The following is a 27,127-nucleotide window of genomic DNA, read 5'->3' as shown; positions in this document are numbered from 1 at the left end:
AGAGAAAGGAGGAGGAAGAAGGAAGAGAGAGGAAAGAGAGTGAGAGAGAGGAGCAGCCTGCCACTCATCATCCAAGGGCCAGCGAGCATGGTTGAAGTCTGCAAGGCATAGGTCACCAGATCCATGTTTAATGTGTGTGTGTCTGTGTGTGCATGTGTGAGGTGTGTGTGCTTGAAAAACGTGCACATGTAAGATGTGTGTGTGCTACTCCCACCATTGTGGCTCATCTCTGAGCATCACTGCAGGGGCTGAGGATGTGTCACATCAACCACAGGCCAGTGAGCAAGTCCAGGGAACTGGGCTCACTTACTGTGTGTCTACGTTTGCAGGCGTGTGTGTCTCTACATGTGTGTGTGTGTCTATATATCTGTACATAGGTAGGAAGTCGTTGACAAAACGGTCGATGGAAGGTCCAAGACTTGAAGCGTCCGAACTGTAATTATTAACGACACAATATGTGTGTTGTGCTGGTAGCTCTGTGTGCAGCTGCTGCGTATGTAATATGAAACATAACATGTGGTGGAGTGTGTTAACTGTGACAGACACTAGCTGTCATCAACTCCCCCACAATGACAGCATCGCCATCTCGGGCCAATAAACATCCTCATTAATCGCGAATTTACACGATGCATGAAAAGTACTGGGTGTTATGTCGCTGGCACATGCAGAAGATGGGCACATGATCACGAGTTTAGTGCCACAGTAAAACGGGCTGATTGTCTTCTCTTTTTTTAAACTATGCAATCCTATGACTCCTCCATGCACATGTCTTTCTAGGTTGTGCTGCATGCAAATACCCAGAAAACCCCCCTAATCCCTTAAACGTGACCCCATGAAGCCTAACATGTAACGCTTCAGTGTCCTGCCTTGTGCTAATTTTAGCTTTTCAGATGAAGTCATTTTAAAAACGTGCTGTGTCTGAAGTCCTTAACTCTTCACGCACTGATACAGGCTCTACACCGGTTTGTTATGTTACATAAACCACATGAATATTCACATCAGGTCGTGCCGTGCGCTATTTTTCGATGGTCGAACAAGTCATCGCGGATTATCCCGGTTACGTGATGCCTATTATTCACGGTCCTCGAAAGAAAACATTTTTACAGTTTTTCCATCATCTCTGAAGAAAACAAATAGAAAAATAATCTCCCAGTAAGGAGGCGAAAGTAGAGAAAAGAGCAGCCTCCATTTTTATGGACAATTTTAGTGGAGATTTTCTACTTTGATAAACTGTGATCAGTTAAAAACTTGAGAATTATTTTAAAGGGTGTTTTGCTCTCTCCATGCTCCTTGAGTGTTTAAGTACTAAAAGTATTGCTTACTCTGTTTAAATCATGACTAAGCAGCCTTAAAGCTCTTAATTGCTCTGAGCAGAATCTATTTTCAATTATTTATTCAGTTCTGCGGCTGATCTAATCTAATCCTTGCTAATCTTGGCTAAAGCCATGTCAGCAGCATGTCGAATGTGGCGAGATCTGTGTGTGCGTGTGAAAGTGCACTGTGCGTGTGTGATATGTAGCAGTTAATGTAGAGTACATCAGTAGGCTACTGCTGCCTTCTAGAGAGCAACATGTATATGGGTGTTTGTGCATGTGTACGTGGTTTATGACTGCAGCCCGTGCCCACACACATTGATGGATGAATGTGAGCCTGCCTTTTGTGTCACACCTCCAAAGCAGGTCTATAAATAATAAATGACTGTCCATGCAGCGGAGACATGGCAGCGTGAGCGAGATAGAAAAATAGAGTGGCCTTGTTAATACACCTCCACCCAGCCTGCCAGTCAGCCAGCTAACCAGCCTGCTCAGGGGACAGATAATGGCTAGCTGTGCCAACGGCTAATGCTGCAGTATTATGATGAAGCCCAATCATATACTGGAACACCTGAAAGAGCAACAGCTTTATAAGTATCTGTTATGCGTAGATAGGTTGGAATAATAAAAAGGTGGGCAGGATTGTGTCATTCAGAACCACCGCTGACTTTTACTCCATCTTTTTAATTTACAGGGTCATGCGCGGCACATCGGGAACCGAAAGCTATCTTATGTAATGAGAGCAATTTGTACTTAATGTTTATTGGATCCATAAGTAGTATCCTGTGCTAATTTTCTATTCAATAGTCTGGATGAAAACAACGCTGGCAAAGGACAAGGAAAATAAATGGAGGGGCAAAGGCAAACACTGTTCCATTTTTCTATTCGATAATGCCGCTGCTGAGATCATTCATGTCACCGATGCTGCGTAATTAATAAACATCAAGAACGTGTTTCAAAGCAAACGCACCAGAAATGAAGAAACAAAAACAGCAAGAGAAGACGAGCGACCTTAGCTCCTTAACGCAAAATTTGTGTCTTTTGAAATTAGTAGCAGAAATTGCAATTCTGCAGTTGCTAGTGGAGGGAAATAAACTTAATTAATGCTACATAAGTTGTGCACTGGCTTGATTGTAGAAAACATCAGCTGAGGGCCAAAAATTAAAGTATAGCCACAATAAAAATGCTCAAAATGAGAAAAACACTCTCATTGATAAATCAAACTCTGATTTTGTAGGGCAACCTAATTACATGTTACTTTTTTCTTCTTACAGAATAGAAAATTGAAAAAATAAACTCCATATGATAACATTTCTGTGTAAAATGAAGGTTCTTGTATTAGTCCTACCTTCTGTTGTAAACTAAACACGACAGCATTGCTAAGTAAATATGTAAGTTACAGAATATTAAATTTTTCCATAACTTACAATAAAAAGTCAACATTTCTCCACAAATGGTAATGGCAACCCAGGGATATAGTTCACGTTAGTAAGAGGGCGATAAAAATGATTCAGACCGTTACACTAGCTGGGCCCACGTCCTCGTTTTAGGTTTGACAGCGTTTAAGTAGATAAAGGTGAATGGCTTGGACGTGAACTGGCTGCGGTTTGGGGAAGGCCTCGAGGGGACTGGCGGCGGCTCCCGGGCCTAGCAGATCCCCATGTACTAAATAGGAGTGAAGAAGTTAAAGAATTGAAAAGGGGAGGGAGGGTGGGGCACGTAAACGAGAATGAACAGCTTGTAGAACTGGGGGAACCAATATAGACGAGAACCGGAAAGAGTGTGTTTGGGGGCGTGGTCCCACTCCTCCGATACTTTATCTCCAACAAGTTACACTGAAATTGGAAGATTTTTTATGATTGAGTTTTTCTAAAGCATTGCATTGAAAGTAAAAACAATTTACTATGTCATCACCTGCTCAATGCTAGGTTCACATCTATACATAGAATGAAAAAACTTGTTATGCTTTGCTGAGGTTAAAACAAGCTGTCACACTGGGGGGAAAAAAGACATCTTTTAATACAGCTTCTGTACTTAATAAGTGCTGCTGTACTTGCTTTAGCTTCTTCTTTTGTAGAATTAATATCCTGCTGCCAGTCACGGGTAAAGGGCTTGTCAGGGTTGTACATAATCACTCTGTCCCTGGCTCGATTCTGAAAAGGGGCCTTTGAATGTCACCCCTCTCTGTACGGCACTGGTAAGAACCGCGACGTTGATTGTGAAAGATTAAAGTGATTTTTCTAAAAAGGCCACGATCTATCAGAGTTCACATGAAAGGAAATACACACTTTTTTTTAACAGATTTCAAAACAATTGCAACAATTTATTGGGAGCACCTGTGAATGCTGATACACAAAGCTTTGAACACAGCTGGTGAGGTTAGCACTGTGTTAAACTATTTCTAACTTGAAAGCCGCTTATTTGTCAAACCAGGTTTTGTTGAATAAGGCCTGAACAATCATGCCTGTCATACTTCAATCATCCCAACGTTTCAGCACAAACAGACAGTTTTCACAAAGCTCTCTTCCAACACCCCAGATTTCCCATGGCTGCCATGTGACGCCAAAGCTGAGCTGACACTGATTCACTTGAATATCTCCTCCATGCAAAATATTACATTCCCAAAGTGTGGAGCAAGCTGTCAGAACTATCTCTACCAGCGGGAAAAAAAAGAAAAAAAATCTGCAAGAGTTCAAAGATTGTAATAAGTAGGCTTTCAAATGCAGAAACAAGTCTGAAAAGCAGCGGCAGGAAAAAAAAAAAAAGAACGAAAGTGAAACCCAGTGACGCGCATCATTTGGCAAGATGACAGCTCCTTAGTAAAGGGAATTGGCACCGCTGTTTTTAGTGGGTTCCCCGCCGAATATTATTGCCTCTGCTTCATCTCAGTCGTTGTTGTTCTCAGTCACTTTGAGCCAAGTAATTGTCAAAGCTGAGCACCTTTCAGCCTGCAGAGAAGGTCATACCACTCTGTCAGTAAACAGCAGAGTACTTTGAATAACTAATGCTCCTTTTTCTCAATATAAAGGCAACGCAACAAAAAGTAGGTGGCGGCAATAACTAAAACCGAGACCATTTCAAATGTAGGAAGAAATGATTCATTTCAGTGCAACTGTGGGGAACAGAAACAATCTACATGAGATTTCGAGAGGTCTTAAGATGCTAATTTAGAAGGATTTGGGTATGTGGGAACGCCACTCGATCAAAACAGAGCACTCTAACCAGCCAAAGTACAGGAGAGGGGAAAAAAATGCAAAACAAAGAAGATGCTGGATTTCTTACAGACTAGTGGGCAGAAAACTCCAAAGTGACTGACTCACAAAGTATAAGCCAAACTGTGAAGAGCATTATGTTTTGAGGCCCTGTGATCTCATCTTAAACTAATGCCCGACAGAGCAAAGCTCAAAAGGGGTCGGTGCACCGCCTGTGCATCACTGAGTTCTACATAAAAAGAAGAGCTTCCGTGGAGAAGCTATGAAAGCAATTCATCTTCATAAAAAAAGTAATTGATAGTGATGTATGGTGTGTCTGAGCGAGGGCCAGAAATCTGCTTCATATTTCATACTTTGTTGTTTGTTTACAGCTCCAGAGATGTTCAGAGATATTCGGAACATATAAATACAAAGCGAGGCTATTTCAGGTAAGTAGGCCAGCACAAACAGACTTGTGATGTTTTGAAATCTTCGATTAGAATGCCATAATTATTGACCGACATTTCCTATATGGACTCTGAGGCAGCACTGCTGTGAATGAATCGCGTAAGTGAAACAAAAGCATGCGCAACCGACGGTGCGGAGCGGTCACTGCCGGCCCCAGTGGTTCTACTACTCATGTAGTCCTGCTCCTATTTTGTGGCTCATTTGCTGGCATATTGCAGCTCTGCAAAATCACCAACTAATCCAGCTCGGGAAGCAGGCCCACCAGCCAGCTCCCCTTCAAAACAAGAGCAGCAATGCCGGCCTGTGAATAGATGCGGCTTTTGTCAACCTATAAATCACAGTGACATACATAATATATAAAGGTAAAAAAGACAATCTCACTTCCCCACCTGAAATATGAGCATGGCTCTAAACATGACATACACACAAGCATGCTCACACACACACACAGACACACACATAAAGCAGTACTGCTGACACAGGCAGAAATAAGAGGGACTCGTATTTTCTTGTGCACATCGAATGCATTGTGGGATATGCTAGCAATTAATGGCTGGGGGTATTACACATGACATGATCTGGCCAGAGTTTGGCCAAGCAAAAGAAATAGATGAAGTGCTTGACCTTACGCTGTCATTTTGAAAAGCTAAGCAGAACGAGCAGCGCGCGGGTCTTTAAAAGGGAGAAGGGTCGGCGCCAAGTCACATTTTGTGCTTATCCGTGGCTCAACGGGAAGATCCGGCAGCCCACGTACCACAGCTTAAGTCAAAGAACAAGACAGAGGGAGACAGATGTGTTCCCATGAGATGCAAGGGTACTTTATACCGAGATGAGAAATTCAATCAGTGTTTTCTAGCGATTCAAATACAACAAGCTTTTTTCTCCTTGCTTATCAGCAGGCGTGTTCTGAGCTGCTGTACTCCAAAGTCAATTATTTAAATCAGCTGGTCTTTAGTAAAAAAAAAGAAAAGAACTGAAGACCCCAGCCTCTTTTGATTTATCCTTGTATCAGAGCCCTCCATGGGTCATTTATCAGCTAAATGGCTTTTTGAATCCATACTCTAAAGTTCATTACAGCGATTAAAGATTTATTCAGTCATAGTTATAGATAATTCATCTGAGGCCTATTAAAATGCCTTTTTGTCGCTGCACCATGAGGTCGTTTTTAAAGGGAATGGCAGATGCAACCAAGTATTAGATCCGGCCTGCCCGGGCATTTTTCAGTCTCCTCCAGTGGACAAAGGTTTCAAACCACAGCGGGGGCTCCCAATTTGACACATGGCTCTCACTGAAGATGAAAGGGTCGGCATTTCTTGAACTTTTCAACACCAAACTTTTCTCGAGTGTTTGAGTCCTTATGAAGAGGAGCACTTCATCGGCTATGCTTTTTATTGTCAGAACAAATGAAGGCACGGGACAAAGATACAAAAGCACATCAACATAGTCACATATGATTTTGCATGTAGCCCGTAAAGCATGAAAAGGAGAAGCTCACATAGGCATTTTAAATGAAAGCAAAACTTTGAGAGCTGCAGGTTACACACCAATAACGTGACAGCGTTCACCCAGCTGAACTGCAGTGAACACACTCGATGAGCGAAATGACTATTAGCAACAGCAAGATTAAGAAAACAGTGATTAAGTTGTTCACATCATTTACTAACATGACATCTAAATGCATTGCCTTATAGACAACTCAATCACATGTAAACAGTGCTTTAATTGGTCTGTGCCAGTGCTCTCAGCAATTAATTGTTAACAAGATTCTTTTTTGTGTGTTTGGGGCGGGTGGCAGCATGGTCGAAAAATAAATTATTCTGATGTATTTCCAGCACACCGAAATGGAAGTAATCGTTTCGGGATGATCTGTCCAGCCTTTATTTTTAATAGAAGACCAACCGACCAAAGCTGGATGTAAACAAAGATTTTGGAGTCCAGTCCAAAGGCAATTATTTGAGGGATTTGTGAAAACGTACATGCAAAAACGTAAATATCAGAGGTCCCCCCATGATCCACTGTAATATCCCTATGAGTGTTCTAGGATGGCAGGAATCTGGAATCAGTACGAAGGTTTATTTTTCTGTCTTTCCAGATCTGGTTAAAATATGTTTAATACAAAAAACAAACCAACAGAAGAAGAAGTCTTTTTTTCAGAACTTGCAAACTGAATTTTCTCAGTTAGCATGTGTTTAGTGTCTGTTGTGTTTAAGTCACTTAATGCTGACCTATGAATCATTCAAGGTACTTAACTCAAGGGATGAACCAGTGTTGTGTGTACACATAACAAGCTCACAAAAGAAGCAATGTAAAATTACAACTTTAAGCACTTTGCTACTAGCTGCCTGTTATATAAACAAATCGCTTGTTCAAATTTTTTTAGTCGACTATATGAAAAATATCAAAGATATCAGAGTTTGGCATTTTAAGTTCATTAGAACTGTACAAACTCTGTTTTCATCTTATATACGATATTTCCGTGTATGTTTGTGCATGTTTCAATGTATTTCTGCACATTTTTCCCATTTTCATAGTAAAATATAAAGAAATGAGGGGAGACTGCAGCCTTTTCTGCAGTACCTCAAATAGTAAACATGTCTCGGGAGATCCATCAACAACTTTTTTGATAATTCAATCCCTGCCTTGAAAGGTAGAAAAACTATAGAAGAAAACCTCACCAAGTGGTAATTTCCACAACTATAAATGTTTGATTTTCAGTTACCATCCTAAATGTTTTCTTGGGCCAAGTTCTAAAAGTAAAATCTTACAGTGAGTATTATTAGAGCGCAATGACTCCTTCACCTAGAGGCTTTGTTTTTGTTTTGCCCAAACCTAGTCATGATTCCGGTTCCACATGGCCTTATGTGGAAAAATTTGCTTCGCCGTGCTGGTTTTATTTTGGCTCCTCTGATCACATCCGTCTCTTTAGACCAATAAAAGCATCTGTTTGGGGCTGTTTCCTGTTGCTGAACCGATTACATTCTCCCTTTTAACCAAGCCCAGTCTGCTTGGAGGAGAAGTGAGGTCTGCATTTCCAGCAGTCTCTGTGTGGTTATTTGTTTCAAATGGCATTGGTCTCTCATGCCCAAATGAAACAAATTAAAGGAATAAACCCTCCAGAGTTCAAATAAACCTCTCTAAACATGCTTGCTATGAAATCGCCCATAGACAAGCATTTGCCTTCTCTCACTGTGCTTTCCAAAGTCCTCTGACATGGCCAGGAATACTTCGGCCACCAGGGAGAATTAATAAGCCTTGATTTCCATTCTTTCCAGGCTTCATGCAGTGCTTAGTCTGCTGCATAGGAGGGCCAGGATTCATGCAGTGAAAACAGGAAGAGGAAAGAAAAAGGGCTGATGGTGGAGGCGACAAAGAGAATACAGGAAGGAAGGGACCTCCAATAAACTTTATAATCCAGTTCATAATTCAGTGAGTTCTTAATATACCCTGAAAAAAAAATCTCTCCAAAGTAGCTCTGAGTGCCACATAACCACATAACAACTGCGATTTCCTTGTATGCCACAGCGAATGGGTGTGATTTAGCCCTCGGTGCCTCAGAAAAAAGTATCTCTGATATCTGACCTTTGGTGATGGTAATTTCAGCTGGAACTGAGGTCTGAGGCAATATCTCCACTGACCACGCTCTTAGTATGCAGGTTTTCTCCACTTTGGAATATCTCACAGACCTTTACTAACCTTTAGTTTTTCAGCAGGGTCGAGACAGGCGTACGGAGTGGATAAAAACGAACCTGAGTATATGTGTGTGCGTGTATGCAAGAGTGCTTTGGCTAGGAAGCAAAGACAGGGGATGTAGCAGTACCAAGAGATGAATACTGTACAGGATGAGTCAAGAGACAAAGATAATCATTGGTCAGTAGTTACTGAAAATTATGCAAGAGAACTAAGAAAGAGTACAAAAAGAATTACTTCAAAATTTCAAAACCATAAAAATAATTATGATTAAATACAAACTAAGCACATGAAAAAGAACCACAGATCACACAGTTTCTAGTCAGTCCATAGTCGAAAAGCACTGCATACATTAGGTTTTTTTTTATATTTTTATATGAGAATGTCTCAAACTGTGTAAATACACTTACTGCACCAACGTCCTGTGAGACGAAATGGTTGCAAATATGAGCGCTTCTAGTGTGTATGCATGTGCTCCTCTGTGTGTGCTCATTCACGGGGGGGTGGAGGAGGAGCGTCCTGAGTGTGCACGCAAGTGTCCATATGTGCCTTGTTTGTGTGCCATTCTCCATTAAAGCTGCAATTGCTCAGCGGGCATGATTTTCCACTCTGCTGAAAGCAACACTCACCAGCGCCTCACCAACACGAGTCATCAGCTCCCATTACGCCTCAAAAAGACTTCAATCTCTCGGCTGATGACACTTTGAAACTGCTTCCCCTAACAAAATATTTCCCATAGGGTCGTCAGATATACTAACACACATAACACGCTGGTCTCTTATACTGAAGGCGCCATTGAGTCACCGCACTTCCCACTGTGGCTAACCCTCACGAAATCCCACACCTTGGCCTGTCCAGCGCCGTCCATTTTTGTATTCCTTCCATTCCTCTCGCTTTCTCCCTTGAGCCGCTCGTGCCTGCACCACACTGAGAGAGAGAACACTGCTGGTAATTAGTGGTCTTGATAATGGGGTAAGGCCAAGGAAGGTTGCCAATAATCTGGCCTAATTACTCAGATGTATGCCAAAGCGTTTGTCTAGGACAGGGTGGCAGATAATGGCTTTGGCAGGTGCTGCCAGGGATGTGCCCCTGGTGACGTTAGCTTTTAATGACCACTGAATTGTGCGCACGTGTGTGTATGCAAATGCATGTCAATATTGCTGGTGAGACTGGTCTTAACCACTGGGGCAGGGTAGGGGAAAAAAACAGATTATGCCAAGACATCACATTATATTGTTCCATAATTGCTTCTGCAAATCCTGCTATCAATATTTCACAGTGGCTTCTTTCGGAAGCTTCCCTGTCTAGATTACATTTTCCGACAGCAAATGTCTGAGATTTAAAAGCAATTACACGACAATTTTAGTCTCGACTAGCAGCTCCTAGAGGCTGCAATATTCATTAAACCCCACAATATTAAGGTGTATAGTTTTATAAATGTTAATTTGCCAGGGGTCTCATGGCAAATCCTCCAGCCATCAAAATTAACAGGCTTTATGGTTAGCTTGAACACTTTCAGCATCCCTCGTCAAATATAAGTCCTTTTTCAATAGTTTTTATGCTACAAATTAACTGTGGTTCACTTTGTTTATCTATATTACTTATCTTTAAATACAGGGCCATTAGAATTAATTTAATAATAATTTTAATCCTGTTCTGCCATTTTCTTTATTAACTAGCATTTACCTGTTGCATGAATACAGGTAGAGGAAGTATGGATCTCAGTAATTTTCTAGTGTTGTTGTTTGATTTCAATAACTAAAGACATAAATGCAGATCCCACTTCTAAATTTTGAACAAAACTTTATGTCGTTATTTTGTGCACAAACGTGCACCATCAAGCACAGCACTATTTCAGGCCGGCCACAAAGTGAAATTCAGCCGCAGTTCTGGCAGATCAACTGACTGCAAAGGCATTTGAAATCAGAATTTGAAATACAGCTACACGTTCATCTGGCTATATCATAAGGGCATGCTTTTTAAGCTTCTTCAGCCTGCCCACATTTGCTCCCCATCTGTAAACCACTTTGCAACCCACCTGCAATGTAATTCCTCCCTTCATTGTGTATCTATTTGCATCAATTTCATACTTGCTGTTGTTAAAGCTATTCTGTAAAGTTGCCTTGCTACTGCTTTTACAGAAAAGAGTCACCAAATATAAATAATTGCAAGTGGAAATTTCAAACTTCTTTTGACTGCAGTGATGCTAACCTAATTAATGGTTTGTACCATATTTACAAACATAATTGAACTAGAGCCAAAAAAGTCTTTTTAGCTGTTTTAAAATGTACAGCAGTGTGATCCAACAAGGAGTAACCACTACATTATGTGATATCTTTGTTTTACTACTTTTTGATGCACTTACATTAAAATTAGATCACATGAAATAAAAAAGCAATGTCACATTGCTGTTGCTTTTATGATTAGATTAATATTTTCAATCAATTCATCAGTTTTCTCAACTGTTTTCCAATCCAGGGTTGGTACTAGCTTTGCTGCCAATGGTAGAAAAGCAAAGTTAGCATTTCTATAGATACAGACAACCATGTATACTCACATTCACACCTCTTTCCAAATTTGAATTATCTATTTGGACTGCAAGAGGAAGTCGGAGTAACCAGAGAGAACTCAGGCAAGCACAGCGAGAGCATTCAACTCAAATCAGTTCAATTTTATTTAAGGAAAGTTTTACGCGTAATCACAAAACTAAAGAGGGTGTCTGTCTCCTGAACCCAAACTGAGAGCTGGTTCCACAGAAGAGGAGCCTGAAAGCTGAAGACTTGCCTCCCTTTCTACAGTGCATATCCTAGGAACCAAAAGTAAGCCTGCAGTCTGAGAGTGAAGTGCTTTATTGGGGTGATATGGTACTATGACGAGATAAGATGGGGCTAAATTATTCCAGACCATGTATGTAAGGAGAATGATTTTAAATTTGATGCTGAATTCAATAAGGAGCCAGTGAAAAGAAGCCAAAATGGGGGAATGTGTTCTCTCTTTCTAGCGTCTTCAGCACTTTGCAAATACAACACTGCTAACTCCACAGTCCCATTCATATTTTCCTGTAATTGAAATTCAATATGTTGCTTTAACCCTTACTTCAAAGGGTAAGCACTGCTTTGTCACAACAGTGTCGAGACGCTTACAACGAATCTGCCACTTCTTATGAAAATAGTTTGAAGAAGGTCAAAGATTGTCTTGCAAACACACTCCAGAAAGCTGCAAAACCAACAAAACATAAACACTTAAACATCATCAGGAATAATGTGAGGACTTGCTAAGAAAAGACGACACAGCAAGTGATTACTTTCTATTTCAAGTCAACAGTAATCAGTAATCAGCCCGCATGCAGTAAGCACTAGAATCTTGAGAGCTGAATAACAAGTACTCCCAAAAAAGACAAACAAAGGTTTCCTAAATACAGTAGCCTTTTTATTCCCAGGGAGCCAATGGAGTCCAGAGAGATCAAGTCAAGCCGAGACAGTAAACACCCAAAAAAAGAAGGCCCTTAGTCACAGAAGCCATTTACTTTTATGTGCATATGGCTCAAGCCATTGGCACTAGGATCTAGGTCTGCTGGATGAAGCCCGTCTTCTTGGACACCCTACATTTTCTCTTTGATCAAAATCACAGCGAAACAGTCGAAGGGTTTCTTTTTTTTCCAAACCTGATGGCAGAATCATACAACGATGTGCAAGGAAAAGGCAACGCAGAAGGACACAGCAGGAGTTCACATAATGAAATAATCCACACGTTGTTGACTGACACTCACCTAAAGGAGAGGAGAAAAAGAGAACAGGGAGAGAAAATATTAAATAATGGATTCCAGCTGCAATATTGACAAGACAAGAATCACAAAGCAAAAATCATGGGAAGGTAATTACTGTGAATGTTTGAGAGGGGCTGTGCAGAACAGCTCATACTCGGCTGGTTCATGTGACTAAGGCAGACTTCCTTTGTTCGCATTCCTGACCAGCTTGACTCGTATTCAAGAGAGAGAAGGGAATTTGCTGACAGGTATGGGTGTAATTAAAGCCATGATTTCACATTAATATTCAAGGTTACCTCTTACCTCTAAAGTTGGCCATCAGGAAACAAAAAACCTCAATGCATTCATAATGCCAGAACTTTCCTGTCCTTACCTTATTTTTTATAAACTGACTGATCATTTGTCTTTATGTTGCTTTAGGTTATGTTGCTTCCAAGATGTCAGCGTTTAGTTTAGTGAGTTATAATTAATCAGAAAAGGCAACCGTGGTTAAGGAAATAAGGTTGTACTGTAATGAACCTATGTGTTTTCCTTATTCAGTGATCAAAATCCACTAATTAATTTACTTCATTTTTACCCACCAGACTTCCAGTAAATACACATTTTCACTGAAAAAAATCTTCCGATGTCACTGAATCTGCTTATTAGAATATTTACCAAACCGCTATAAGTCTAATTATTTTCATTTGTTGCAGCCAGTAATTATGATTTATGCAGTCAAAACACTTGTGACTGCTTGATCCTCTAAAATCCGCTTAAGATTCAAATACCGCAGTTATAATACTGGCCTGTTACATTCCCAAAGGTTACTGCGTAACAGTTTTCAAAGAACAGATGGTTTTGGAGAGAATAGATATAAGCAGGCAAAGTAAAGACGATCGCTCTAACTACTCAAAGGACCACTGTGTTAATTAAAGAGCGATAGACTTAAAACACAGCTTTCACCACTGCTAACAAAGCCCAGTTACAATTTAGGCCCTGTTGTGCATTTGTTATTCATACAAAACACAGCGAGCCAAAAGCACAATTAAGGCAATGCTCGAGTGTGTTAGACTAAACTTTAAAAGGAACCCTGAAAATATGTTAGTTTATAAAGATCTGGAAGCCAGAATGTCGGTGATGTAGTAGCTTCTCGGGCTCATGATCCAGCACAGTCCACAGGTTGTTGCAGTGTGTGAAGTACGAAACTAAAGTCGTAAGCTTTGTTGTAATTGGCTGGCTGTTATGCACGGACTAATGAGCAGTAAACAGAGAAGTCAAGAAAGCTTCTAAACAGACACATCGAGCACAAATTCATCGAATTTTACTAAAATCTGACTAATATTGAAATCAGACCACTTTAAAAGCAGTAGCAGTTCCTGTGCAGTAAAAATGGAAAAGTGGCTTTAAAGCAACCAAGATAACATTGACCTTGAGTACATTTTGGTTAAAGACTCAAAAGGTGATCATTGTGTGCAATTTTCATTCAAATCTGTCCGAAACTCTAGTCGGTGCATTGATCAGATCATTAAATGTATTCTAACTAGCAGCATTTATGTTGCTCCTTTATGTTTTTATCAAGTCACTTTCATGGGCCACAATTATGAGTATGTACTATCTATGTACTATCTTTTTAGGTAACTGCACGGGTCTTAGTCAGAAAACACTGAACACACTTCCTCAATGATCTGGGTACTGATCAGTGCTTTGCTTTCACAGGCAGCAACTGCCTTAGTGTACAGTTTATGCCCTACTGCTGTACAGGGGCGTCTAATATGTCCTGTCATTTACATTTCTTTGGACGATATTCACTTGCTACACAAAGGCATTTTAATTCTTATGGGAAAAGGTTTGAGGCTCATGTGATTTTAGTTGCTGCTTATAACCATTAGCATTAGCAAGCTCTTAAAGTTGACTTAATGCATGAGGAAAGAACTGCCAGGAACTCAGTTGCAGCTCTGTTGGACGTTGTCTTCATACACGACCATAAGTATATCACTTCTTTGGTTCCCTACGGACAGTGCATTACAATCAAAAGCAGTGCACTGTGCTTTTCTTACTTTATATACTCAGGAACATTAGAAATAATAATAGCTCTGGAGTGTAACCAGATTATCGTATCGATCCAGAGTGCTTTGTGGACGCAAAGTAATGGCAGGACTCATAGGTCAAAATATGATCTGAACAGTAGGTTTTTAAAAAAAACAAAAAACAATGCAAATATTTCATAAGATTTTAACAGCGTGCCTCAGCAGGCAAAGGCATTTAAAGCACAACCGAGCTCACAACTTGAAACAGTCAGAATTCAGTAGTACAAACAAGTATTCTTCACTCTGTTCAGCTTACACTGATACCAGCTCTCATATGTATATAAAGCACACAGAAGAATGTCAAGCAGACAAACACAGTAACTTTGAAGCCATTAAGAGTCATTCATGTCAACACTACACATGAATACATATCAAAGCCAGAGCACTTCCACGATCACAGCCCAATAACAGCTACACTCTCGTCCATTCATGGCATCGTCTTCAGCCTGAATAAAAACTGGCTTGTGCTGCCCTCGTCACCGACCTTCCTAAAGCCTTTGATACAGTCGATCAAAAAAAATCCTTCTCCCCAAATAACAATCTGTAGGTCTAGATGAAGCCAACGCTCATCGATTTCAATATTATTGGATAGCTAGAACCCAAACTGTTGTTGGTAAATCAGTTAAATTAAGAAGTTTTATCGTCAAGGATCTGTTCCCTGTTCTTGCTCAGATGATGTTTACTTTACAAATTATATACATAATTTATGCATAAATATTCTTCTGACCATCCTTCAGTTAAAAGTTCAAATGGCACCCTGGTCGAGTGTTACGAATGCCTTTAAAAAGATTGGGTTTAATTAAATAATGACTATCGTCTTTAAACTGTCAGACAATTGTGCTGCCAGACTTCATACTTGTCCTTTACTGAGGAGATAGTCTGTATTGTCATGCTCCTCCACTGTCACTCCAGCGGTTAAAGCCTGTATGTCATTGTGTTTCATTGATAATGACAAAAGTTATGCTCATCACTGTCCTTTGTATTAAAAGTCTTCACTTACTTCCAGAAGGAGAAAAAGCCTCATTTATACAGTACTGTGCAAAACTCTTAAACTCCTCATTTCTTTATATTTTGCCTCCAAGTGGCCTTGAGCGATAGTTGTCCAGACTTAGAAAATATTCAGTATTGTTTATAATTTACACATAAACAACTTAGCAAAGACCAAGAAAATTATAGCTTTAGGTACACACAAAATTCTTTCTTTAGTTGAATCTAAGAAGGCATAAAACTGTTTGTTTTTTTTAGGGGGGGGGTTGCACCAACAAGTTGATTCCCAAAGAGCTATTAGCCGACAGCTTGCCTCGTTTTAGCATGGATGTACAGTTTTTAAAAGTTTCGAGGAAATTAGACAAGTGGAGGAAAAAAAAAACCAGCCTAAAAACTATCTAGATCAAATTAACAGTATGTGAAACTCATTTCCCTAAAAAACAGGTAACAGAAATTCAGCAAAGACATGGCACAGGACCTGTGATGGTGGTTATCAAGAAGCTATTTTTTTAAGAAAGGCTGAGGCACACTAAATTATACAAGAACTGGAGTGAAAATCATTGGCAATAGGTCTGATGGTGTACTGAATCCAAATTTTATTTGGATTGGATACCACAAACTGCCAGTGGAGTAAAAGCATGAACATGAACAGAACCACACTCCCCTTAAGCTAGAGTCATCTGACATGCTCTTTAATGGTTCTAGCAACATTTTACACAGTACTTTGTTTACTGTTTGACAGTTTCTATCTACTGAATGTGCTATTAAAATGTTTACTGCTCTCCGTTTTCACACATAGAAACGCAATGCAACTGTTTCATTAAATAAAAAGGAACCAAATTAGGCAAAACTAAATAAATGTAACTACACAGCTGTCAAACTGTCATAAGAAAGAAACTTTCAAACCATGATGTGAGGATGTAACTAATACTCAACAGTCTTGTTAGAGAAACGCTGAGAGATAACTTTATTAACATCCCTGAGCTACATCTTTTTTATGATCTTTGCTCTCATGTGTGTTAAGGTTGAGGGAAAAAAACTAAAGTGCACATGTTCATCCTTTTGCTCGATTATATTATGTCAAGTAAGTTGCTTTTCTTTAAAAGTATGTTTTTTTCATGATAAATGTAGGACCAGCACTCTCATTAAATGATCTCGATAACTAAACAGACACTTATTACTAAATTCTCGATTAAAAAAGCCACATAAGGTGAACTTACTACTTGGTCCGCAGATAATAATGCAGGATGGGAAACAAAGTGAAGTTTTCTGTGAAACTTTTATTTCAATTGGGTTAATGGGTTAGAGTGAGTCAAAAGATTCTATAACCCTCCAGCAAAATATCAAATTATTTTTTAAAGGAAGGCTATTTGGTGCTGAAACAATTACTGTAAAAAAGACTTTTGATCATTCAGTGCCTCAGTGTCTACAAAAGACGATTTTTCCTGGTTTCATTTTAGACTCGGTCTCACAGGCAGAGACTGGTCAGTAATGTCCTGGCAGCCACAAGTCACCAGAGAAGAATGTATATTTTTCAACTGGTTGCTGGCTTTAACAAGAGGAAGTTGGACTCCAAGATGTTCCAATCCATCCATCCATCCATTATCATCATCATCATTCAATTCAGGATCTCGGTTGGACTGAAGCCCATCCCAAATGTGATGGAGTAAAGACGCGGTTCATCCTAAACAGATCGCCAGTCCATCATAGGCCTAACACCTAGAGACAGATAACCATTCCCACTTCCTTTTTCCACTGCGGTCAGTTTTTAATCCTCTCTATGTCTTTGTACAATAGGAAAAAGTAATTGCAGTTGCTTGTCGCAGTAGTAAAGCATTTTTTCTTAGTGACTAGAGGTGGCTGTGGGTCATTAACGGTCTCCATTACAATGGACGTACTATGTGCAACTTGTCATGTCCAAGGACACTTTGCTGTGTTCACTAGAGGAGCTGGACGTCAAACCAGAACCTTCAGATTAGCCACAGGCAGTCCTAACTCCTGATCATGGCTGATAGATGCAGTTTAGTCACCTAACAGGCGAGCAGGTGCACAAGTGCAACATACAGAGGGACAGTTTGTTCACTCAGCCACTTACCAAGTAAGAAACCAAGCATCCCATTAGTGACACCGATGCTTGTAATCATTAACAGAAATGGGAAAAGAGGAGGACATGTGAGACGTGAAAAAGGAACACACAGAAATGAGGGATTCTTAAATAAGGAAGCAATATTTTCTGTCCAGCAGTAATATTAAGCAGACAGGTTCTTTCTGTGCTTTCACATTTGTCAATTTTCCTATATAATGTGTCACACAGGGACTATTTTTGACAGCACCGCAAACAGCGAGCACTGAAGAGTTTAAAATACAAAAAAAGGGAGAACAAAGATCTCAAAGTCAAAGAAAGGTGGAGGGGAACTTTGTTAAGATGTTTTCTGCTTGACTGGGTCACATGTCAAGTTTTTAAAAAAAGTGTGCAAATCACATCCTATCAGGAGTGTGACACTGCTAGAATAACAGCTTTGAAATTCATTGTAGGTGACAGGCAAACAAATGCTCAAGTGTGGTTACAGCTGGGAACAGGTGTGTGTCAAGCTTCAAGCTGGCTCCATTTATTTTCTCATCTGACACGGTACGCTAATAGTGAACCTTGTGGTATATTAAGCCACAAAAACGCCTCATTCCATGCAACACCACACTGTATCTAACACAATTAAACATCATCTCAAATTTTATTAAATTTAATTTACCTACAACAGAGCGTGAAGCAGCAGGAAACAAGAGATACATGACACGCAAAACGGTTTCTATCAAAATAAAGCAAACATTGTGAGGGTTTTGAACCAAATAAAAATAGCATACAAAACACAGTCAAAAGCAATAGAAAAAGGGAGTACGGTGTAGCAGCAATCCTATCCGACCTGTTACTGTACAGTTTAATATCTCCCAGCTGCTTTAATCGAATGAGAAGGCAGATCTCAGCAGCCTGACTGCTTCCACTCTTTGACAGCTCAAGGCTGTCTTGGAAACCTCTCGTGATTCATGTCCTTTGCCAGGCTGCTGAATTGCCGTTGCCACTTGCCAGGTTGCTGTTGTGTCTTTATTCAAAGGGGTGGGGGATGGGGAGGAGACAGACAGAAAAAGAAAGAGCCGTATTTTGTGAGACTTTTGTGACAGGATAACGGAAGGATGCGAAATCTGATGAACGCCTTCCAGCTGACAGCACGCATGTGTCTGCATGCGCTGACTTCCTGAATGTCGGCTTTCATAGAAAGGCACAAGCCAAAAACAGGATTACTCCATGTCTTGGCAAGATTGAGCACAGACTTTGGAGGAGGAAAAAAAAAATCAGGGGGTTAAATTTACTGCTGCAGGATAGTTCTACTCAATATTGCATTTCTAGCATTTTTGATGTTTGTTAGAAACTTGAAGCCAGGCTTTGAACAGAATAAGAGATGCGTCTATAAAGAAAAAAAAAAAACATTCATTTTAAAGCAGCTATTTTGAAACTTGTATTTTTAGTGAGTCAGTTCATGGTTATTTTTATGATTTAACATTTTAATATAGCACAGGCTGATATAAAGCATTGCGGGCTCTTTTTAACTGATTACTTGAGCTGTGGGGGTACACGTGTGCCGCTACAAAGTATTGAAAAGAATTACACTGTATCTTTCAATAAAGGAAAGATTACTTTAGCATTCAGTTGTTGCAAGTTCACCATCAACAGTGCAAATTCACCACTGTTCATCGATATGACTGTCACATCCTTTAACCAACTCTCATCTAAGTTTCCTTAGTAAGACAATTCCTGCTGTCCCTGCTTCAGTTTTGGCAGGTGGAAATAATAATTTGCAACATTTACGTCTGAATTCTTCAACATTCAAAAATTTTAAACAACCACTCACACACACAGTAGAAAGTATATCGAGAACAGTCATAGGTCATTGTCACCATGGGTGCACAAACATTTATCAGTGGGTGGAGGAGGGTTGGAGCACTGCCTTAATGACTCTTAGCACAAAGTAACAATTTTTGGACACTTGAAATAAGGTTAAACCATCTTCAGCTACCCTCCTGTTTCAAGAGTTTAATGCAGGCATGGCCAACTCCAGGCCTCGAGGGCCGGTGTCCTGCAAGTTTTAGATATCACGCTGGGTCTACACACCTGAATCAAACCATTAGTTCATTCCCAGGCCTCTGGAGAACTTCAAGACATGTTGACGAGGTAATTTAGCTATTTAAATCAGCTGTGATGGATCAAGGACACATCTAACACTTGTAGGACACCGGCCCTCGAGGCCTGGGTTTGAACACCACTGGTTTAATGGGTAACGTACAAGTTCCAGCAATGGCCCATGCATGGTCTACTAAACCTAAAACCAAATTCAGATACAAAGAATAAGATTTTTGCAACAGATACCTGACCTCACCAAAACATCAATGTCAGACCACCTTTCGATTACTTTTTAAGTGTCTTAACGTTGCACTCTCTGAATGAACAAATGTCATGTGCGTTTATCGTCTCTTTTGAGCTTTGGATGATCCCTGAAAGCCACTCTTCAGTGCATGCTGATGTGTTTACCCTTCACACAGTATGCTATAAATTGGTGCCACTAGTAAGTTGTTTACACTGATTAAGGAACCACTCATAAATTTATATTTTTCTCTTGGATAAGATGCTAAATCGGTATGCAGAGCAAGGAACGCAATCTGATTTAATATTGTGCATTCTACTTTCCATTTCCAGTGCTCAGGAATAAGTACAAGACTTCACGAGATCTTAAGTGGAACGTGCCATGGCGTCCTCGTCCTTCTTTGCACGTTCACACTCTTGTATGCATACTAATGAAGATATTAATTGGCTGTCTTGAGATCAACCTTAAATATGTATGTGCTTGCCATTGGCATCACAAGGTAGGCCTAAGTACATACATTGGCAGCATGCCTGTGATCCATGCAACTTATGACATGTACTATTGAGGACGAAAGGTGTCAATGTTTTATTCTACAATGTTAATAATATATGGTTAGCCATGATATCCCATCTGATTTATATGTTTTACCTCTGCTATCACTATGCTTGCACTATGGTTGAAATGAGAATGAATTGTTAGATTACACCCATCTTCAAAAATATTATTCAATGTGAGTTTATATAACAGGTAGCATATGTAAAATTACCAATACACTGGAAATAGAATTTCCAATGGGGCTTACTGCCACATTGCTCTGTCTACCTGGGGATTCAATACTGACGGTTAATGCCATGACCATTTTCATACTCAACCTTTCCTGGGATCTCAGCTACAAACCCTTTAATTGTTGGCTTATTGTTGCATTTTTCTTGCAGAATTTCATGGCCAGCTGTTCCCTGTTGTTCCATGAAAAATTAAGCAGATAAAGGAGTTCATCCCCAAGTGTCGCAATTCGATTTAGTAGCCAAACACTATAAATGTGAGGTTTGAGAGATGTCGGTTTATTCTAATGAAGGAGGCCATCATTAGAATGAAAAACTGAATATATTAACAATTTTAATGAAGACCATAGAAAACAACTAAAGTGGATGATCACAGAATTATTTCTATGACTATGAAAACCCCCTTTCCGATATATAACCAAGACAAGAACACTCTCAAGGAGGTAAATGTATCATTGTCAAAGTCAGCAATGAAGAAATACCTTCATGGATATCACCATTGGTTACACTAAAAAATGGGAAGTCCAGATTGCAGCTTGCTCAAAAACCTATAAATGAGCTTGCACCGTTCTGAAAAAGAAACCAGGATAAACCTTAATGATGGGAAGAGAATGAAAGGAACAACTCATGATCTGAATCCTCATGGTGCAGTTATGCATTATTGGTAAATGGTGCTTATTGATAATGTAACTGGTGAATGAAGTAACAGTAGCTACACTCTCTGCTCCGATTCAACTGCAAATGCTACAAAACTGATCAAACAGCACTTCACAGTGCACATAGATAAGGATCCAAAACATTCTGCAAAAGCAGTTTGTCAAGGCAAAGAAATGTGATCTTCAATGGCTAAGTCAGTCACATGACTTCAACCCAATAAGCACGCTTTTCAGTCAATTAAGACAAAACTGAAGAAACAAGCAACAAGATCGAGGCAATTCTTAAACAGTTAATACAATTCTTTTGTTAAACCCTTTGACTTAAAGCTGCAAGTTTGTACTTCATCTTGATTGTTTGATTTAAAATCCTAAAGAGGTCAAATTAGAAAAATTGTGTGATTGAACAGCAGCTCCATAAGTATTTAGACAACCCTAATGTAACTTTTATAGGTTCTGTAGATTCCAAAGGTTTCCAGTGATGCCAGAGGTGGAACAAATAGAATCTTTACAGTGATTAGGAAAATTGCCAGAGTTAGACTATTTCCAGTTAGACTATTTATAGTCTGTTTATACGGTTTAGCAGTTGATATTGACAGACTAAACATTTTCATAACCCCGATTGATATACTTCTGAAAATCTCTTTAAACCTGCAGTGTAAGGTCTCTTTATATTTTTATATATTTATAGGATCATCCTATAATGGGTAAACCGTTGGAAAACATTATAAAGGACTATAAAGGTCATTTTGAAAAGCAGAAAAATGAAATGTCAGAGACAACAGAGCAAAGTACACTCCAAAGGCAAAAGTCTAATAATGTGACCCAGATTTGATTTTATTTCCCTAAACAGTCACAGGCTCGTGGCTTTTTCAAAAATGAGCTTGATGTTTAACAAAAGGAGACCGAGTTGCAGTAATAAAATGGCAGTTACTATTTTAAAGTACATAAAGCTAAGCACTTGTTCACTTTCTTTTGACATTTGTGTTATCTGAAGTTGTGTTCCACCTCAGCTTAAAAGGAAATACCTTCCAAAATTTCAGAAAAATATCTACAAAATATATTTTTGCCTTCCCTGTATTTATCTGTCAGTAACTGTATTGTTCACGCCATCTGCATCACAATGTTTCATGTTATCATATCAGGTTATTTTCATTCTGAATGGTCTTGCTGGTTTCTTCTCTCCTGACAATGGCTGTTTCCATTTTGTCATCAGTACAGCTGTTTGTAGTTAATGTTTGCCAGCAGCTGTAGAATAAACACACACACGCGCGCGCACACAGAGGCCAACATAATCTACAACAGTTGAACCCAAAACCTGATTAAAAAGCATCCTTTCCACAAAAACATCCACACTGTGATGGAACCTGCCTTCATCCAATTTCCTTCTTTTTGTTTAGTTGCTGATTTTTTTTTTCCTTTCTCTTTTTTTCCCAGGCTCTGATATCTCCCACCTGGATTCATGAATTGCTAATATGTGTCAACATGAGCCAGCAAACATAACAGAAAACCCAACAATGTCAGCAGTCCAACAAAATTACAATGAAGCAAAATAAATAATTAAAGAAAGAAACGATCGGTTATTAGAATAAAACAGCTGTATTCAGGAAAAAAATGCAGCTGAAATTAAAGCAACCATTATAATGTGGGGTTCTTTAACAAGTTAAACACTTACAGACTCAAGATGAAGCTTAATATCTGTTTATACACATAAACACAACACAAATCCAGCTATCAACAAAGCTTCAGGGAAGTGTGTCAAGAACATTAGAAATGCCACAGCTATATAACAGTTTTAATAAGCAAATGTTAGCATGATATTATGCTAAATAAAGACTATTTCCATGGCAAGTTGGTGGCACATTTACACAATGTACACCTCCTGAAATTGAAAAAAAAAAATCTGCCAGTTTCCAGCCCACAAAGTAAAGGTTTGCTAAGTTTGACTCAATCAAATACCACGGCACCTGCGCCTGCGTGCACAAATAAAAATGCGCATGATGCATCTGTCGCTTTGACTTTGCACGAGAGCTCTTGGGCAATGCCCTACTTCCCCGCAGGTGATTGGTGCACATACACCCAACAGTTACATGATTTCCACGTGAACATTTGTTCCCTTCATCCCGCCTCAGGCGGTAGGTCTCCTTGGCTGACCTTAAGTTGGACTGCCTCAGCTAGTTTGCATCACATACCTTACGAAGCAGACGGGTTTGTGGCTCCAGTAGAGCCAAAGTACATTTGAGGGTGTAGCAATTTTTATATACTGCAATAAAAGGTCTCCATATGTGAGGTTATTACAGGTCAATTACCAGGACAGGTTTGTTCACAGTTCTCCATCAGGCAAAAGATTTAAAGTTTGTTTGAGTTTGAGTGAAAGCTTGAGGTGAGAATTTTCTGAAGTTGTGGGTGTGAAAGTTGAAAGTGATGGACGTCTCTGAAATCGTGGTTAAACATATACTGTGGTTATATTTAGAGGTTTTGAGAAAACAACAGGGGTTTGTTTTTTTGCGCGAGCCACAGTTCCACATAGTCAAGCACCACTTCCAGCTCTTTTTCCAAGAATGAAAATGCCAACACTTTCTTTACCTCATGTTAAATTTCTCTTCTGTAAATATGTATTCTGTAATTTAATCGACTGCTTTCCTCTACAAACAAATGTGTCCAGTTGCTAAATATTATATAACGTATACCCAGGACCTCATAATAATTTAACTACATAATTTAGTGTGTAAATAGGTAGCTGTGTGGATCTGGATCCGCTGCTGTCCTGATAATCACATTGAACATGGTGAGCATTTTTATTAGGTGAGTTCTAAATGCCCACCGTTGTAAATCAGCCACAAAGAGGAAAGGATATCCAGACATAGATCACATTAGATGCACAAACAGATCGCACACCAGGTAAAAATTGGATTAACATGTCCCTGAGCTACTGGATACATCCAAATATCAGTTTTCTCAATCTGGTTCTGGGGTTGAAAGCAAAGAAGAATAAACAAAATGTTCTTTTAGGAAGGCAATTTCAGCTTTTTCTTTCTAGTAAAAATGCTATTGGAGACATGGAGTTATCTACACAGTGTTATTTTCTCTGGGCCCCTGCATCCTTTTGGAGCGTGGATTCTGTCACCCCTGCCTTTGTGAGACTTATAATGTCACAGTACAGACAAGAAGCCTCTCTGGACCCCCTCCTGCCTCCACAGCCACCCTCCCTCCCACCCACACATGAACCACCACGGCATCAAACTCGCATTCCATTTGCTGGAAGATATGGCTGTGTTTTGCAGACAATGTCAGCCCCCCCGAGCCTCTGACCTGGCTGACAGCTTTTGTGTTCAGGATCAAGTATGAGGCTGACGAGTGTGTCTGCGGGGCTAACTATGATATAGCACTGCGCTGTCAAAACATATTGAGGACCAAATTCCTGCATGCTGGCCCACAAGGGTAATTGGCTGCTGCCTAGTAGGTGTGCTGTTTAAATAAAATGGGCCTCATTTGTCAAACTGCTTTCTACCATTACACAGAACGCTGTTAATATGCCACAAAGTCATTTATGCAGTAATTTTAACAGTACCTGGGAATTTAAATGATAAATCGCTCTTTTGGCATCTAATTATATCTTTAAACATATGTTTACCTACATTTACATTCTGAAAAATGAAAAAGATACAGACTCTTATTGAAACTCTGTTTTTTACATCCTAAAAGCTATAAATTAAAGAAGAAAGTCATACCTAGAAAACACTAAAAAGAACACGAAAAACAAACAAGATTGGCATTAAAAAATATATTTAGATGTCAATAAAAATTGAAATTTCAAGTATTGTATGATTATTTCATGCAAGCTCATTTTTTAATCATTTCAATCTTGGCACACTGTCTCCTGCTGGCAGCTGTCGATTTGTTGCAGTTGTGATACTGTGCTGATACGCTGCAAAGGCTAAAGCTCCACCAGTGTTTTCCAGTCAGACGTCTAGCACATTCGTACATCCTATGACCGCTTCCAATGCATCCTGGAAAGAAGTATATGCATTCAGCCTTGTCTCACTTCACAGGCCCATTTTCAATGCACATTGAGCCGTATGTGTGAATGCCAATGGCCTGCGGGCTGACACCAACTTTCCAGACGTCACAAGCCCAAGCTGGTGACCCATCCCAGCTTGCAGGTCTTCCATCCAATCTACCTGTCACTTCTGCCAATGACAAGACACGGAGAAATGGATACCGAAACGCCGCTGCATATTGACAGTGGCAGCTGCAATTCACAGGAAAGCAGCGGCTTATCTCCAGTGAGCAGCTTCCATTTCCTTTACGTGAGAGAAAAAGAGACAGCCTGAGACCGAGTTGGGGACAACGTGTCCAGACAGAAGTCTATATTCTCTTCTCGCCTACCCACCCTCAGCAAGAGCATAACATTTGGCAACTCTAAATGTCTAAGGCAGTGCGGGGGGCAAAAGGTGTCAAAGCAAAAGGCCAAAGCAGGAAAGGATTAGATCAAACTTTGATTTCAGGAAGGTTTACAGCAGTCTCACCAGTGTCAGTGTAAAAAAATGTGAACCCTCTAGAATTTATGTGCACAGAATAACCACCAAAGGGTTGCAAAAAGTTCAGTTTATTACACATTTCTTCAAATCTCAGAGTTTAGCAATAATTTCTTTAAATTTGATAAAACATTACGAGCTGTTTACTACTTTCAAAACCAATCCTTGTACAGTACTCTGCTGTCACTTTTCTTCCGAGGAGCTAAACTTCCTACTTTTTTTGTAATTTTTGGAAGTGTGTTGAACAATAGTTCTCCAGCCTTTTTAAAGGTGAAGACTTTCTTTGGAAACTTTTTGGATGTTTTTCCACTTATCTTCAGTCCATCATTGTACCTGATCATTTTCAGTATTTTCAACACTGACCTATGAACAATGAATCATTCAAGCAGAAAAAAGCACCCAACTAAAGGGATGAACCAGTGTTGCGCCAACATATAACACCTTATCAAAAACCCAACTCTAAATTGTATCTTTAGAAGCTTTGTTATTGCCAGCCTATTACAAAAGTTGTTTACATTTCTTTAGTTGAACCAATGAAAAATGATAACACAGTTTGACAGGGATGAAATAATAATTTTGCCAAAGATGTATTAGCTAAAAACTTGGCTTCTCAAAGTGTGATATCTCAGCATGGCGTGTAGTGTGTTCCTAAAACATTTGAGAAAAATGGACAAATGGAGGACAAAGGAAGAAAAGGCAAATCTAAAAACTATCTGCAGCAGGTTAGCAGCATCTCAAAATCCTATCCTTAAGAAATAGGAAAGAAGAATCCAGCAAAGACAAGTCACAGGACCTGAGAAATTCATCTGGCCTTTCAGCTGGTTCATCTACTGTTCACTGGAGCATCATCACAAATGGTCTCAGTGGAAAGGTGGCTGTCAAGAAGCCATTCTTAAGGAAGGGAAATGGGGAAAAGGGCTGAGGTACATCAAATAACACAAGAACTGGAATCAAAGTCGGTGGCAAAGGTCTTACAGAGTGATGAATCCAAATTTGAAATTTTTGGTTCAAATATGTACAGAAGACATCGGGAGAGAGGTACAACGCTGAGCATCTACAGCCCAGTTAATACAGTTAAGGCTCTGTCATGATCTGGGGCTGCATTTCAGTAAGTGGTGCAAACTGGTGGGATTATGAACTCAGAAAAGTAGCATCAGATTTTGATTTTGATTCACCGTCCCACACCACCTGGAAAGCGTCTATTACAATGATCCTAAACATACTGCCAGTGCATTAAAAGCACACATGGATGTAAAAGCAC

At 39.7% G+C, this 27,127-nt stretch overlaps 1 protein-coding gene across 4 annotated transcripts in view; it reads right to left on the bottom strand.

Moving 5' to 3' along the window:
* cadm1a (cell adhesion molecule 1a) overlaps positions 1-27,127 on the bottom strand; it is a 450,442-nt gene that overhangs the window by 220,400 nt on the left and 202,915 nt on the right. The gene's annotated exons all lie outside the window — the stretch shown is intronic.

This window comes from Oreochromis aureus, linkage group 10 (genome assembly GCF_013358895.1).
Source record: "Oreochromis aureus strain Israel breed Guangdong linkage group 10, ZZ_aureus, whole genome shotgun sequence".
Classification (NCBI taxonomy): Eukaryota; Metazoa; Chordata; class Actinopteri; order Cichliformes; family Cichlidae; genus Oreochromis; species Oreochromis aureus.
Note: the sequence above shows the minus strand (reverse complement) of the source record. Positions and strands in the feature narration are given on the sequence as shown.